This window comes from Artibeus jamaicensis, unplaced genomic scaffold (assembly GCF_021234435.1).
Source record: "Artibeus jamaicensis isolate MK-2021 breed Jamaican fruit bat unplaced genomic scaffold, CSHL_Jam_final contig_354, whole genome shotgun sequence".
In the NCBI taxonomy this organism is placed as follows: domain Eukaryota; kingdom Metazoa; phylum Chordata; class Mammalia; order Chiroptera; family Phyllostomidae; genus Artibeus; species Artibeus jamaicensis.
Genome location: NW_026521803.1, coordinates 4,799,066 through 4,811,640, shown reverse-complemented (window position 1 = coordinate 4,811,640; position 12,575 = coordinate 4,799,066). Strand labels below are relative to the sequence as shown.

The 12,575-nt window shown below is 35.7% G+C and overlaps 1 protein-coding gene and 1 pseudogene across 1 annotated transcript in view; both read right to left on the bottom strand.

The window, feature by feature from the left end:
• METTL4 (methyltransferase 4, N6-adenosine) overlaps nt 1-12,575 on the bottom strand; it is a 255,099-nt gene that overhangs the window by 68,502 nt on the left and 174,022 nt on the right. The window lies entirely within an intron of this gene.
• On the bottom strand, nt 654-916 carry LOC119035922 (dynein light chain 1, cytoplasmic-like; annotated as a pseudogene).

The following is a 12,575-nucleotide window of genomic DNA, read 5'->3' as shown; positions in this document are numbered from 1 at the left end:
AAGGACCAGAGACTTCCGTTGAGAGGCATTGAGTCAAACTGACAGGAAGGAACCCATGGAAATGAATAGCGGTCAACACTCTCCTTCCTCTCTTTGATCTTTTACCAGAGCTCACCACTGGCCAAACCCACCTGAAGACAAAAGGAACAGGAGTCCTACAGGTCAGCCTTCTAGAGCAGAGAACGGGTGGAGAAAGACAAAAAATTGGGTCTTGAAGGGAGAATAGAAAATATTAGCTCAGTTTCACATGTAAGAGTTTTCTACCTAAAACAAAACTACCTTTGTCCATTGTTTAGTGTCCAAGATGTTTCCATCATCTCACCATCACAGAGGAGAAATTTTTCCTGGGTTTACATTTATTGACTTTTTAAGTTCTCCAACAAATTTATTTTTGAGAGATAAGAATAGACTTTGAGGAGGAAAAACATGGACCCAAGAGGTATGGAATAAAAAATAAACACAAATGTAAGCTGTTTTTCTAATTGTTCTATAACCACAACAAATGAGCACAAAGAATGCCCTGTACCAAACAACACAATAAAGGAAGGCTCGAGATCAAGGTGTTCCTTTAGGCAAGACTGAAGATTTGGAATTTAGGCCGCAATCTTTATTTTTGGATGGGTCACTGGCTGTGTGGTACACAGTCCATGCCTTCAACCAGATTTGAACAGAGGGATAGCCACTTGGCCAAGGTACATGTAGATGAAGTGTTTGGTTTCATGTGTCACATAACTACGGAAGTTCCTTCCAATGATGCAGTGTCCAGTGGGGTTGTACTTCTTGTCAAATTTTTTCTTGATATGGGCCATAATATCCTTCTCCATTTTATATATCTCCATTGCCTGAGTAGCACATCCCACAGAGTCCTGTTCCTTGACATATTGGCATTTTTGATCACTGCCTTTCAGTTGCACATTGTTACAGTGGAGCAGGGGCTGGCCAGTGGCGACAGTCTCCTGCAGAAGCACTGGAAAGGACCTCGTGCAGCGGGAGAAGCCATTGCTACCAAAGCTGTGCACATCTCCTAGGTTTACATTTAAATTTCTAAGTATACAGCTACCAACAAACCCCATATTCCTCTAGCATAGCAGCAAAAAGTCTGAAAGATGAGTACAATTCTAGAGTACCGGGGAAACAAGTACAGAGAAAGTACAAAGTGAAACACCCAGTAGAACTATAAATTAACATTTTAGAATTATATCAGAAAAATTATTTAGAATTCTTTCGAGTCTTTAGAATTTACAGATGTCTTCATGATTTGTGATTGTTTCCTGTACACAAATGCGCACATTAGACCTTTGGCAATAAAGTTATCTTTTTATCTCTTTTTGGAGATATGAAATCTGCTCATACATGGAATTGAACTATAGCAGTCCCCTTCATCTAAGTGCTTAGATATTTCTTCAAAAAGCGCTGTTTCAACATGAAAAATATCATTTTTATTATTGATATCTACTGTTTGCCAATAGTATGAAATGTTTTCTTATCTTATATGTCTATTTATCCAAATATGTCCAAAGGTGTTAGATTTTCATTCAGCATTTTCTTGAACTACTTGGTATTAGAACAGAGCATGGCACTAAGTGTGTAAATGTAGTATAATGATAGTTGTTGTTCTTACCTGTTCCTCTTTTGAAGTGATAGTGTATTTTTTCAAAGCATGGATTCAGAAATGCATTCAAGTACGAGGTTAGGATGAAAATTCTGTCTTATAATATGTATGTACTTTCATGAATATAAAATGTTAAAAAGAAAAAAAAAAAAACAACAGTGCACTCTCCTGGTAAATAACTTGAAGGCCGGGGGAAAACACTAAAAGTTAATGGGCCACAAAGATCGTGGGTATGACCAAGTTGGCAAAAAAACTAAAATCAACCCCCAAATACAGTGCTTTTATTTATTGTTATATATTGGGGTATGTTAACTACCTTCTTACCAAAAGAAATGAAATGCCTTATTGTCATTTTCTCCTCATTTTTCCTATCTTTCCTTAGATTAGAAGCTGACAGCTTAGATCACATTTTGTAAGAGTAATGAGGAGCCCGACCATACGTTATTTAAAAACCTGGATTTCATTAACCACAGGTGAAGTCGGCTGAAGTGAAAGAGAATTTATATTGCTGGGCTGGCAGCAGGACGAGATGACAGCCGCTGCCTCCCACTGTGAACAAGATCTACGGGAAAGCTGAGCCTCTTTCTTCCACCAGGGCACTCATTTTACACAGTACCAGCTGACAGAATTTTCAAGAGCATAACTTCAGCCTATAAAACAGAAAGATCCCGGTAACTGGTTTAGAGTATAGCTAGCCAAAAGATAGAACATGTAGAAAATACAGGTTGATGGCATAACTTCCCTCAAGTACTAGACAAGTAATAAATGCAGAAAAAAATTGTTTCCTTGAACCCGATTTTGCTAATTCTATTCAAAATGAGAGCTGTATTGGTTAAACTTTCATTTGAAATACAAGTTTAAAATGCTTATTTCATTCATTATTTCATGAGATTTCATACTCAACCTATCTTTTCACTCATGGCTTTCATCAGAAGAGTGCTATTGTAAAATTTGACAATTCCGCCCCTAACCAATAACTATCTTAATTGGTCCTCCACTTCACCAATTTGAACAGCACCTTGACTGTATGTATTGTCAAAGTAGAATTGCTGGGCTGTACAGTAGTACTATTTCTAACTTTTTGAGGAATCTCTGAACTTTTCCATAGTGGTTGCACAAATGTAGAATGTCACCAACAATACACAAGGATTCCCTTTCCAGCACTTGTTGTTTGTTGTTCTTTTCATAATAGTCATGCTGCCTGGTGTCAAGTAGTAATTCATTGTGGTTTTGATTTCCATTTCTCACATGATTGTTATGTTGAGCATCTTTTCATGGGTCTGTTAACCATTTGTATGTCTTCTTTAAAGCAATCTCCATATTCAGTTCCTCTGCCCATTTTGTAATTGGGTTGTTTCTTTTTTCATTTTGAGTTGTACATGTTCTTATTTTAATTTAATCTTTATTGTATTTTTCCCATTACCATTTAGTCCCCTTACGCCCACTGCCCTACAATCACCACACAGTTGTCCATGTCCATAAGCCCTTTTGTTTCCTGCTCAATCACTCCACCCCTTAACCTCCATCCTCCCCAGCTGTCATCCTGTTCTCCATCCATGAGTCTGTCCCCATATTCCTTGTTAGTTCAGTTTGTTCATTAGTGTCCACATATGAGTGAAATCATATGGTATTTCTCTTTCTCTGACTGGCTTATTTAACTTAGCATAATGTCCACCAGGTTCACCCATACTGTCGCAAATTTTCTTCTTTTTATGGCCAAGTAGTATTCCATTGTATAAATGTCCCATAGTTGATTTACCACTCATTTCCTGATAGACACTTGGGCTGCTTCTATATCTTGGCAATTGTAAATAATGCTGCAATGAACACAGGAGTGCTATGTTCTTTCAAATTAGTGTTTTGGGCTCCTTTGAATATATTTCCAGAAGTAGAATCACTAGGTCGAAAGGCAGATCCATTATTAATTTTATGAGGTGTCTTTGTACTGCTTTCACAGTATCTGCACCAATCTGCATTCCCACCAACAGTGCAAAAGAGTTCCCTTTTCTTCACATCTTTGCCGGCACTTGTTTATTGATTTATTGATGAGAGTGATTGTGACAGATGTCAGGTGATACCTCACTGGGGCTTTAATTTGCATTTCTCTGATGATTAGTGATGTTGAGCATCTTTTCATATGTCTATTTGTCATCTGCATGTCTTCTTTGGAGAAGTGTCTATTCAGGTCCTTTGCCCATTTTTTAAATTGGGCCGCTTGTTTTTTTGTGTGTGTGTGTGTTGAGTTCTATAAGTTCTTTATAAATTTTTTATATTAACCCCTTATCAGATGTATCAGTGAATATGTCCTCCCATTCTGTGGGTTGTTATTTTATTTTGATGATGCTTTTCCTTTCCTGTGCAAGAACTTTTCACTTTGAAATAGTCCCATTTATTTATTTTTTTTCTTTTGTTTCCCTTGCTTGGTGAGGTATATTTGATAAAATATTGTTATGAGCAATGTCTGAGATTTTGCTACCTGTTTTCTTCCACAATTTGTATGGTTTCAAGTCTAACATTTAAGTCTTTGATACATTTTGAATTTATTCTTCTGTGTGGTATAAGGTGATCAAATTTAATTTTTCTGCACATACCTGTCCAATTTTGCCAACGCCATTTATTTAATAAACTCTCTTTACCCTATTGTATGTGCTTGCTTCCTCTGTCGAATAGTAATTGACTATAAAGATGTGGGTTTATTTCTGGACTCTATTCTGTTCCATTAATCTATGGGTCCATTTTAATGCCAGCACCATGCTGTTTTGATTACTATGGCTTATGGTGTAGCTTGATAATAGGAAGTGTGATTCCTCCAAACTTTGTTTTTCTTTCTCAGGATCACTGTTGTTATGTAAAATACATGATTGGAATCTTCATTGGAATTACACTGAATCTACAGATAGCTTTGGGTAGTATGGACATCTTAATCATGTTAATTATTCCTATCAATAAACATGGTATGTACTTGCACTTACTTGTATCTTCTTCAATTTCTTTCTTCAGTATTTTATAATTTTCCATGCATGGATCTTTTACATCCTTGATTAGGTTTATTCCTAGTTATTTTATTCTTTTTGTAGCAATTGTAAATGGGATTGCTTTCGTAATTTCCCTTTCTGTTAGTTCATTATTGGCATATACAAATGCAACTGATTTCTGAATATTAAATTTGTATCCTGCTACATTGCAGAATACATTTATCAGTCCTAGTAGTTTCTTGGTGGAATCTTTGGGGTTTCCTATGTACAGTATCATGTCAGTTTTACTTCTTCCTTTCCAATTTGGGTGCCTTTTATTTCTTCTTCCTGTCTGATTGCTGTGCCTAAGACTTCCAGTACTATGTTGAATAAGAGGTGAAGGCTGATATTCCTGTCTCATTCCCAATCTTAAGGGGGACGCTTATAGTTTTTGCCCATTGAGTGTGATGCTGACAGCAAATTTGGCATATATGGCCTTACTTATGTTTACATAAATTCCTTCTAATTCCACTTTGCTGGAAGTGTTTATCACTAATGGGTACTGGATTTTTAGCAAATGCTTCTTTTGCATCGATTGATATGATCATGTGGTTTTTATCCTTCCTTTTGTTTAGGTGTGAATCACATTTATTGATTTACAAATGTACCAACCTTACATTCCCAGAATAAATCCCGCTTGATCATGATAGATGGTCTTTTTGATGCATTGCTGTATTCAATTTCCTAATATTTTGATGAGCATATTAGTATATGTTCATCAGGGATATTGGCCTATAATTTTCTTTTTTATAGTGTTTTTATCTGGTTTTAGAATTAGGATGATGCTGGCTTTGTAAAATGAGTTTGGGAGCCTTCCATCCTCTTGAATTTTATGAAATAGTTTGATAAAGAGAGGTGTTAGTTTGTCTCAGAATGTTTGGTAAAACTCACCTGTGAGGTCATCTGGTCCAGGGCTTTTGTTTGTTGGGAGATTTTTTGATTACTGCTTCAGTTTCACTGGGTGTAATCTGTCTATGCAGATTCTCTGATACTTTCTGATTTAGTTTTGGAAGATGGTGTGTTTCCAGGAATTTATCCATTTTGTGCAGGTTGTCCAGTTTGTTGGTATATAGTTGTTCATAATATTTTCTTACAGTCCTTTGTATTTCTTTGGTGTCAATTGTTATTTCTCCTCTTTCATTTCTGATATTATGTACTTGGGTCCTCTTTTTTTTCTTGATGAGTCTGGTTAAAAGTTTTTCAATCTTGTTTATCTTTTCAAATAAGCAGCTCTTGGGTTCATTGATCTTTTGTATCTTTTTTTTAGATTCTATTTTGTTAATTTCTGCTCTGATCTTTATTATTTATTTCCTTATACTTGCTTTGGGCTTGTTTGCTGGTCTTTTACAAGTTCTTTTAACTATAAAGTTATATTGTTTTTTGAGCTTTTTCTTCTTTTTTTGAGATAGGCCTGTAGTGCTATGAATTTCCCTTAAAGGATTGCTTTCCCAGTGTCCCACAGATTTTGAACTGTTGTATTTTCATTTTCATTTGATCCAAGGTATATTTTGATTTCTTACTTGATCTCATTGTTGACCCATTTATTGTTTAATAGCATGTAATTTAGCCTCCATGTATTTATGTGTTTTTTAGTATTTTTCTTCTGATTGATTTCTAGTTTTATAGCACTGTGGTTAGAGAAGATGGTTGGTATGTTTTCAATCTTCCTAAATTTATTGAGACTTGTTTTGTGTCCTAAGATGTTGTCTTTCCTAGAAAATATTCCATATGCACTTCAAAAGTATGTATATTCAGCTGCTTTGGGATGAAATGCTCTGAAAATATCAATAAAATCCATTTGACCTAGTATGTCATTTAAGGTCGCTGTCTCCTTGTTGCTTATCTGTCTGGAAGATCTATCCAATGAAGTCATTGGGGTGTTAAAATACCTGACTATGGAGGTATTTCTGTCAATCTCTCCCTTTATGTCCATCAATATTTGCTTTACATATTTAGGTGTCCTATGTTGAGTACATAAATGTTTACTAGGACTGTATCCTCTTGTTGGATTTTTCCCTTTATCATTATGTAGTGTCCTTCTTTGTCTCTTACTATCACCTTAGTTTAAAGTCTATTTTGTCAGAAATTAGTACTGCTACCCCAGTTTTCTTTCCTTTTTATTTGTATGAAATATCATTTTTACTTCCCTTTATTTTAGTCTTTATATCTTTTGATCTGAGATGTGCCTCTTGAAGACAGCATATATATGGGTCTTGTTTTCTCATCTATTCATCTACTCTATGTCTTTCTGTTGGAGCATTTAAGCCATTTATAATGAAGGCATTATTGAGAGATACATATTTAGTTCCATTTTATTGTTAAACTATTTTCTTCTGTCTTCTTCTTCTTCTCCTTCTTCAACAAGCCATTTAATGTTTGTTGCAGTACTGGTTTGGTATTAACAAACTCCTTTAACTTTTTATTGTCTGGGAAGCTCTTTGTTTCCCCTTCAATTTTAAATGATAGCCTTGATGGTTAAAGTAGCCTTGGTTGTAGGTCCTTACTTTTATTGCCTCAAATATTTCATACCACTCCCTCTAGCCTAAAATATTTCTGTTGAGAAGTCAGATGACAGTCTAATTAGTTCTCACTTATATGTAAATACCTGCTTTTCTCTTATGGCTTTTAGGATTCTTTCCTTGTTTTCAAGCCTTGTCATTTCAATTGTGTGTCTCAATGTGGGCCTCCTTGAGTTCAATTCATTTGGGATTTTCTGAGCTTCCTGAACTTTTTTTCCTTCACTAGATTAGAGAAGTTTTTTGTAATTATTTCTTCAAATAAGTTCTCGATCCCTTGCTTGCTCTCTTCTCCTTCTGGTATTCTTCTGATGCAGATGTTGTTATGCTTCATGTTGCCCAATATGTTTTTTAAGTTTTCCTTGTTTTATTTATTTATTTATTTTTTTGATGCTCTGCCTGGGTGTTTCTTTCTACCTTGTCTGCCAAGTCTCTGATTCGATCTTTTGCTTCATCTAAACTACTCTTTTGTCTTCTAGTGTATTATTTACCTCAGATATTGTATTCTTTATTTCTGACTGATCCTTTTTATGGTTTCTATGTCTTTTTTTAACGCTGCTGAATATCCTTATAATCATTATTCTATGATAAATTGCTTGCCTTCATTTCATCTAGTTCTTCTGGAGAATTGTCTTGTTCTTTCATTTGGGGTCTGTTTCCTTGTCTTCCCATTTTGGAGAGTCTTTGTATTTGTTTCTATGTATTAAGTAGACCAGCAAAGACTCAAGTAGGCCTTTCTCAGACATTTCTTGTCTGACAATTGCCCTGATCAATCTGTTTGGAGCTATTAGCAATCCACAGCATGTGGCTCCCTCTGTTGGTTCTGTTTGCTGAAACAGCCAGGCAGTGCAATAAAGCTGGCTTTTATCAGCACTAGGCCTTGGAGAGGATCAGCTGAAGTCTCACAGAGCTCCCAGATATCTGCCTAGTTGTTAAATTAATCAATAATACAGCCTAAAGCTGTAATCAGCTGCCCAGTTTACCTGCCCACAGGGTGGGGCAGAGTAATTTCTAAGGGTGGGGCTATTACTTCCCCTCAGGCTGATGCCATTCAGAGAGGAGTGCTCTGGCTTAAAAAGGTGGCTTCTGCAGTGTGAGGAATGACTCAGCACAGAGATCCTGGCAGCTGTGCTTTGGGTTCTCTCCCCAGAGCCACCAACCTTACACTCTCCTCATGCCTTTCTAGTCACCTCTGTCAAAGCCCAGGGTAAATGGCTGCAAACAAAATTTTGTGTGGTGGCCCTTTAAGAGGCTCTCTGCATCTCCAGCTGTTTCTCCCCTGGCATACAGAAATCCTGTTGCTTTTCACAGGTGGATGTTATCTGGGTTCCTTTCCAGCTCTGGTGCTGTATGCTGGGGAGCCCAGCTTGTTGTTTAAACACCATACTTCTAAAGGAAATCCCCCTGACACTGAAATGTCCCCCTGGAACTTCAGCTATCACCCATAGGAGCCCAGTCAGCACTCTTGTACTTCCTCCACACTCCCTACCAGCCTCATCGTGTGAAGTAGTTCCTTCTGTTTGTCCATAGTTATAAAGCTAGTGTTCAGTAGGTTATTCGGGGTGATTTCTCTACAATTTAGTTGTAATTCCAGGTTGGACCTAGAAAGAGGTTAGTGTAGATTCTACATACTCCTCCACCATGTTCCTGATGAGCAGTTCTTGATCATGAATTCTTTATATCTATATATATTCTAGACCTGTCCAGAAAATGTCCATCCATTGTTAATATAATGAGAAGGGTTTGCGTGACATCAACATAACCTAGCAGCCAAGGAGAGTGGAATGGAATGTGCATGCATGAACTATGATGACTTCACTGTACTAGTCAGTGGGGACAGTAGATGCTGTTGAGTGAGCTTGTATTGTGTGTGGCTGTCACATTCAAAATGACTGAATAGAGCAATGAACCTGCATGAAATTTTGTTATGCTTCAACATTCCTCTGCAAAAACCATTTTGATGATTCAGAAGGCCATAGCTATAGGTGATTGGCAGCTTCCTCATAAAAATATGCCACTTCTGCATTATTTCTCATGCAGAGTTTTTTTTTTTTCAAAACATGAAATCACCCAGGTGACTCAGGCCCCTAACCACCCAGATTTGGTGCCCTATGACTTCTGGCTTTTCCCAAAACTAAAATCATGTTTGAAAGGAAAGAGATTTCAGACTGTCAATGAGATTCAGGAAAATACAATGGGACAGCTAATGGCAATTAGGAGGACTATGTAAGGTCCCAAGGTGCCTACTTTGAGGAGCACTGAACCATCATTGTCTTATGTTTTTATTTTTCATATTGCATGACTGGGTATTTTGTGGACAATCCTCAGTATTGCATTTTGGAAAGAGACAGGAATGAAAGACATTTAGAGAATACAATTTAATCTCAGGTAACTAGTATAAGACAGGAAGCAAACAGTAATGAAAGAAAGCCCTGGAAGTACACAAATTGAAAGTGAAACTCCTTTAGTTTTCTTTCAGTATGATGATGTGAATAGTAATTTCCTTTTTATTTTTTACACACAATTAAATATATACAACTCATGCGGAAGTCAGAAGAATGAATTAGAGCTATATACTCACATATGCCCTAATATCTATTATTAAGTGTGAAAAGAAAACTAAAAAGTAATATGTAATCACGAACATTTTTCTAAAAAAGCACTTTTAACACAACCAATGTATCTCTATGTGTTACAATAAATGCATACAGAAGAATGCATATCAAACTGTAAAAATGATGTCCTTTCAGAAAGAATTGTGATTGGTGTGGGAAAAAAGGAACTTTGGTGTTTATTCTAGGTATTTTGTGTTGAAATTTTCAATAAGAATGCATTTATATATTACTTGCTTATTTACATAGACAGTACAAATATATAATGTTGAACATATATGCACAAACTCAGCTTTAGTGGATAGAGCTACAGACTAGAAAACATCAAGGTGAGATTCCAGGGCAGTCTTAGCATTGTTTGGAATCCAGTCCAAATTCCATCCTTATTAGACATGTAACATTAAACAGGTCATCATTCTGAACTGGTGACTTCAATATCCTCATCAGTACAATAAAAGCATCAAATTCAGTAATATTATAAGCTCCTTTTTGCCTGAGTGTTTATAAATTTACAATAAAAGGAAGATTCTAAGTCAGTAAAACTATGTCAGTTTCTGTTCACTTGGTGAGTTCTCTCCCTGATCAAAGCTCAGAATCACTTATATAGTTCAAAATGTTCCAATTTTATATACATATTCACATCACACACTTATACAGACATATATATTCTTCATGACGGGCTCAATACCAAGGTCACCTTCTGCATCCACAATATCCTTGACTGTAGTATTTAAAAAATAAAGTCTTAAATGTGAAGAAGTGATGATTAATGTTTATCTTTATTCACCTCTATTCACCTAACCGGTCTGACAACCTTATCTATCCCTTAATTTCACTGATGCTGAAAACTCATTGCAGGTGATCATATGAGAATTCTAATAAAATAATTCAGAACTGTTTTTGTTTTCCCAATATTGTTACTCAATGTATGAAGAAGGAATGTCTACCAATATATCCCAGACAGGCTCTTTATCAGAACCATAGAGATGAAATGGACAAACGTTAAGGACATACACAGATCTCAAGTCAGCTATTAAAGTCTAATAGAGCTTTTTACTCTCTCCTACAAAAGAGAACCCACTTCATCCTCCCCCTACTAGGGAAAAGTGAACAGAGTCTACCATCTGCCAAACCCATCCTCCATTAGTAAGCAACACCCCTCTGTGTTTCTTTCTCACTCCTCTTTTGTTTTTTTATATAGCTGGTATATAGCACTTAATGTGACAGATCCTAAGTTTTTATTAAAACCATTTAGAATTTCTAGCATCCTGAGCATCCTGCCATCTCCTTGTTTCTAACCTTTACTCATTACTTTACCCATAGGCTAGAATCCCACAAATTACATCTGGATGAGACAAAATTAAATCAATTTCCCCATTTGTATAGATCAATATTTTTGAAGCTAGAAATAATGCTTTGTTTTGGTTTATTTAGAAATCTAACATTCAAATGTTAAGAATCATTCAAGCTTAATGTCAAATAGGCATGATTCTTAATTTTCATACAAATAATAATTTATAATTTCCTTTGGGTATATGTCTAATGTGCCAGCACATCTGCAGCATGTATTCTGTTCAGAGCTTCTCGAAGTGATAATGGATCAGGGAGTAATGAGAATGGATAAAGAAGTAGTTTGGGAGAAATAGACAGAAAACTGTACTTGAAAAATAACTAAATAAAATTAAAATAAAAAAAAAGAGTAGTTTGGGGGAAATGGCAATATAGCTTAATTAAACATAAAATAAGGAAGAAATTTTAAAACAAATTCTAATATTTAGGAATGGAGCATTATACTGGGAGAATGCTGTATGTATCATCCATCTTGATTTTAGATATCTTCTCCATTAAAATGCGAGCTCTTTGGTTCATATAGCTGAAACACTGAGATTTGGGCTGCATGAGAGTAGAACTGCATGGATTCGTGACTGACTGATCTGTACAAAGTACCCATAATGTTAACCAATAGCTAAATATCCACCTGTGCCATGCCACAGGGTTTCGACCCTGCTCCTGCTTATTCAACACTTTGTGATTTTTTATCCAAATGAAGACACACAAAGTATCTTTATCAGATTTTCATAGAAAGCCAAATAAAGCATTTGTATGATAACTGATAGGCATCATACTCAAAAGTATTTTGGTAGTTTGAAACAACATCAAAAAATTAGATAAGAATAAATGCAAAATTCTGCATTTAAATTTTGGGGTGTTTTTAATTGCACAAATATACCATGAGATCTGCTTTAATTACATTTCTTATGAAAATCATCAGCTAATTTGTTTAAGGATCATACCAGTGTAAATTAGCCTAAGGAGGAAAATGAAAACTTGAGCTTCATTTGTCAAAAAAGTGGTTCAGATCAAGAATTTGAGGACATTGTGTGCTCATGGTGTTGTACTTTGGGTTCCATTTGTATAATTAACATAATTCACTAAGAGAAATATTGACCACCAAAAATACATCCAAAAGCAATATAAAATAAAATTTAAAATTCAAATTGAAGCAAGAGCACTAGGCCTTCGTTTCAAAACATTTCTAAGGCTCTTTATTATTTACTCTGCCATACACAGTTTTTTCCCTGGTGCTGCTTAGACCAACCGAAACAGCAGTCTAGTTCTCATCCATTTTCTATCTATTCTGAAAACAAAAAGAAAAAAAAGGGGTGGGGAAGAGAAGTAGCACTGACATTTCCTCTTTTTTAACTTACCAAATAATATTAAATGTCAGAGGTATCCACAGAAATTAGAAATGAAAACCATTTTTAAAGCTGCTCTCCCTGGAATAGCTATTTAGAGGATTTTTACCTCCTACATTAGATAG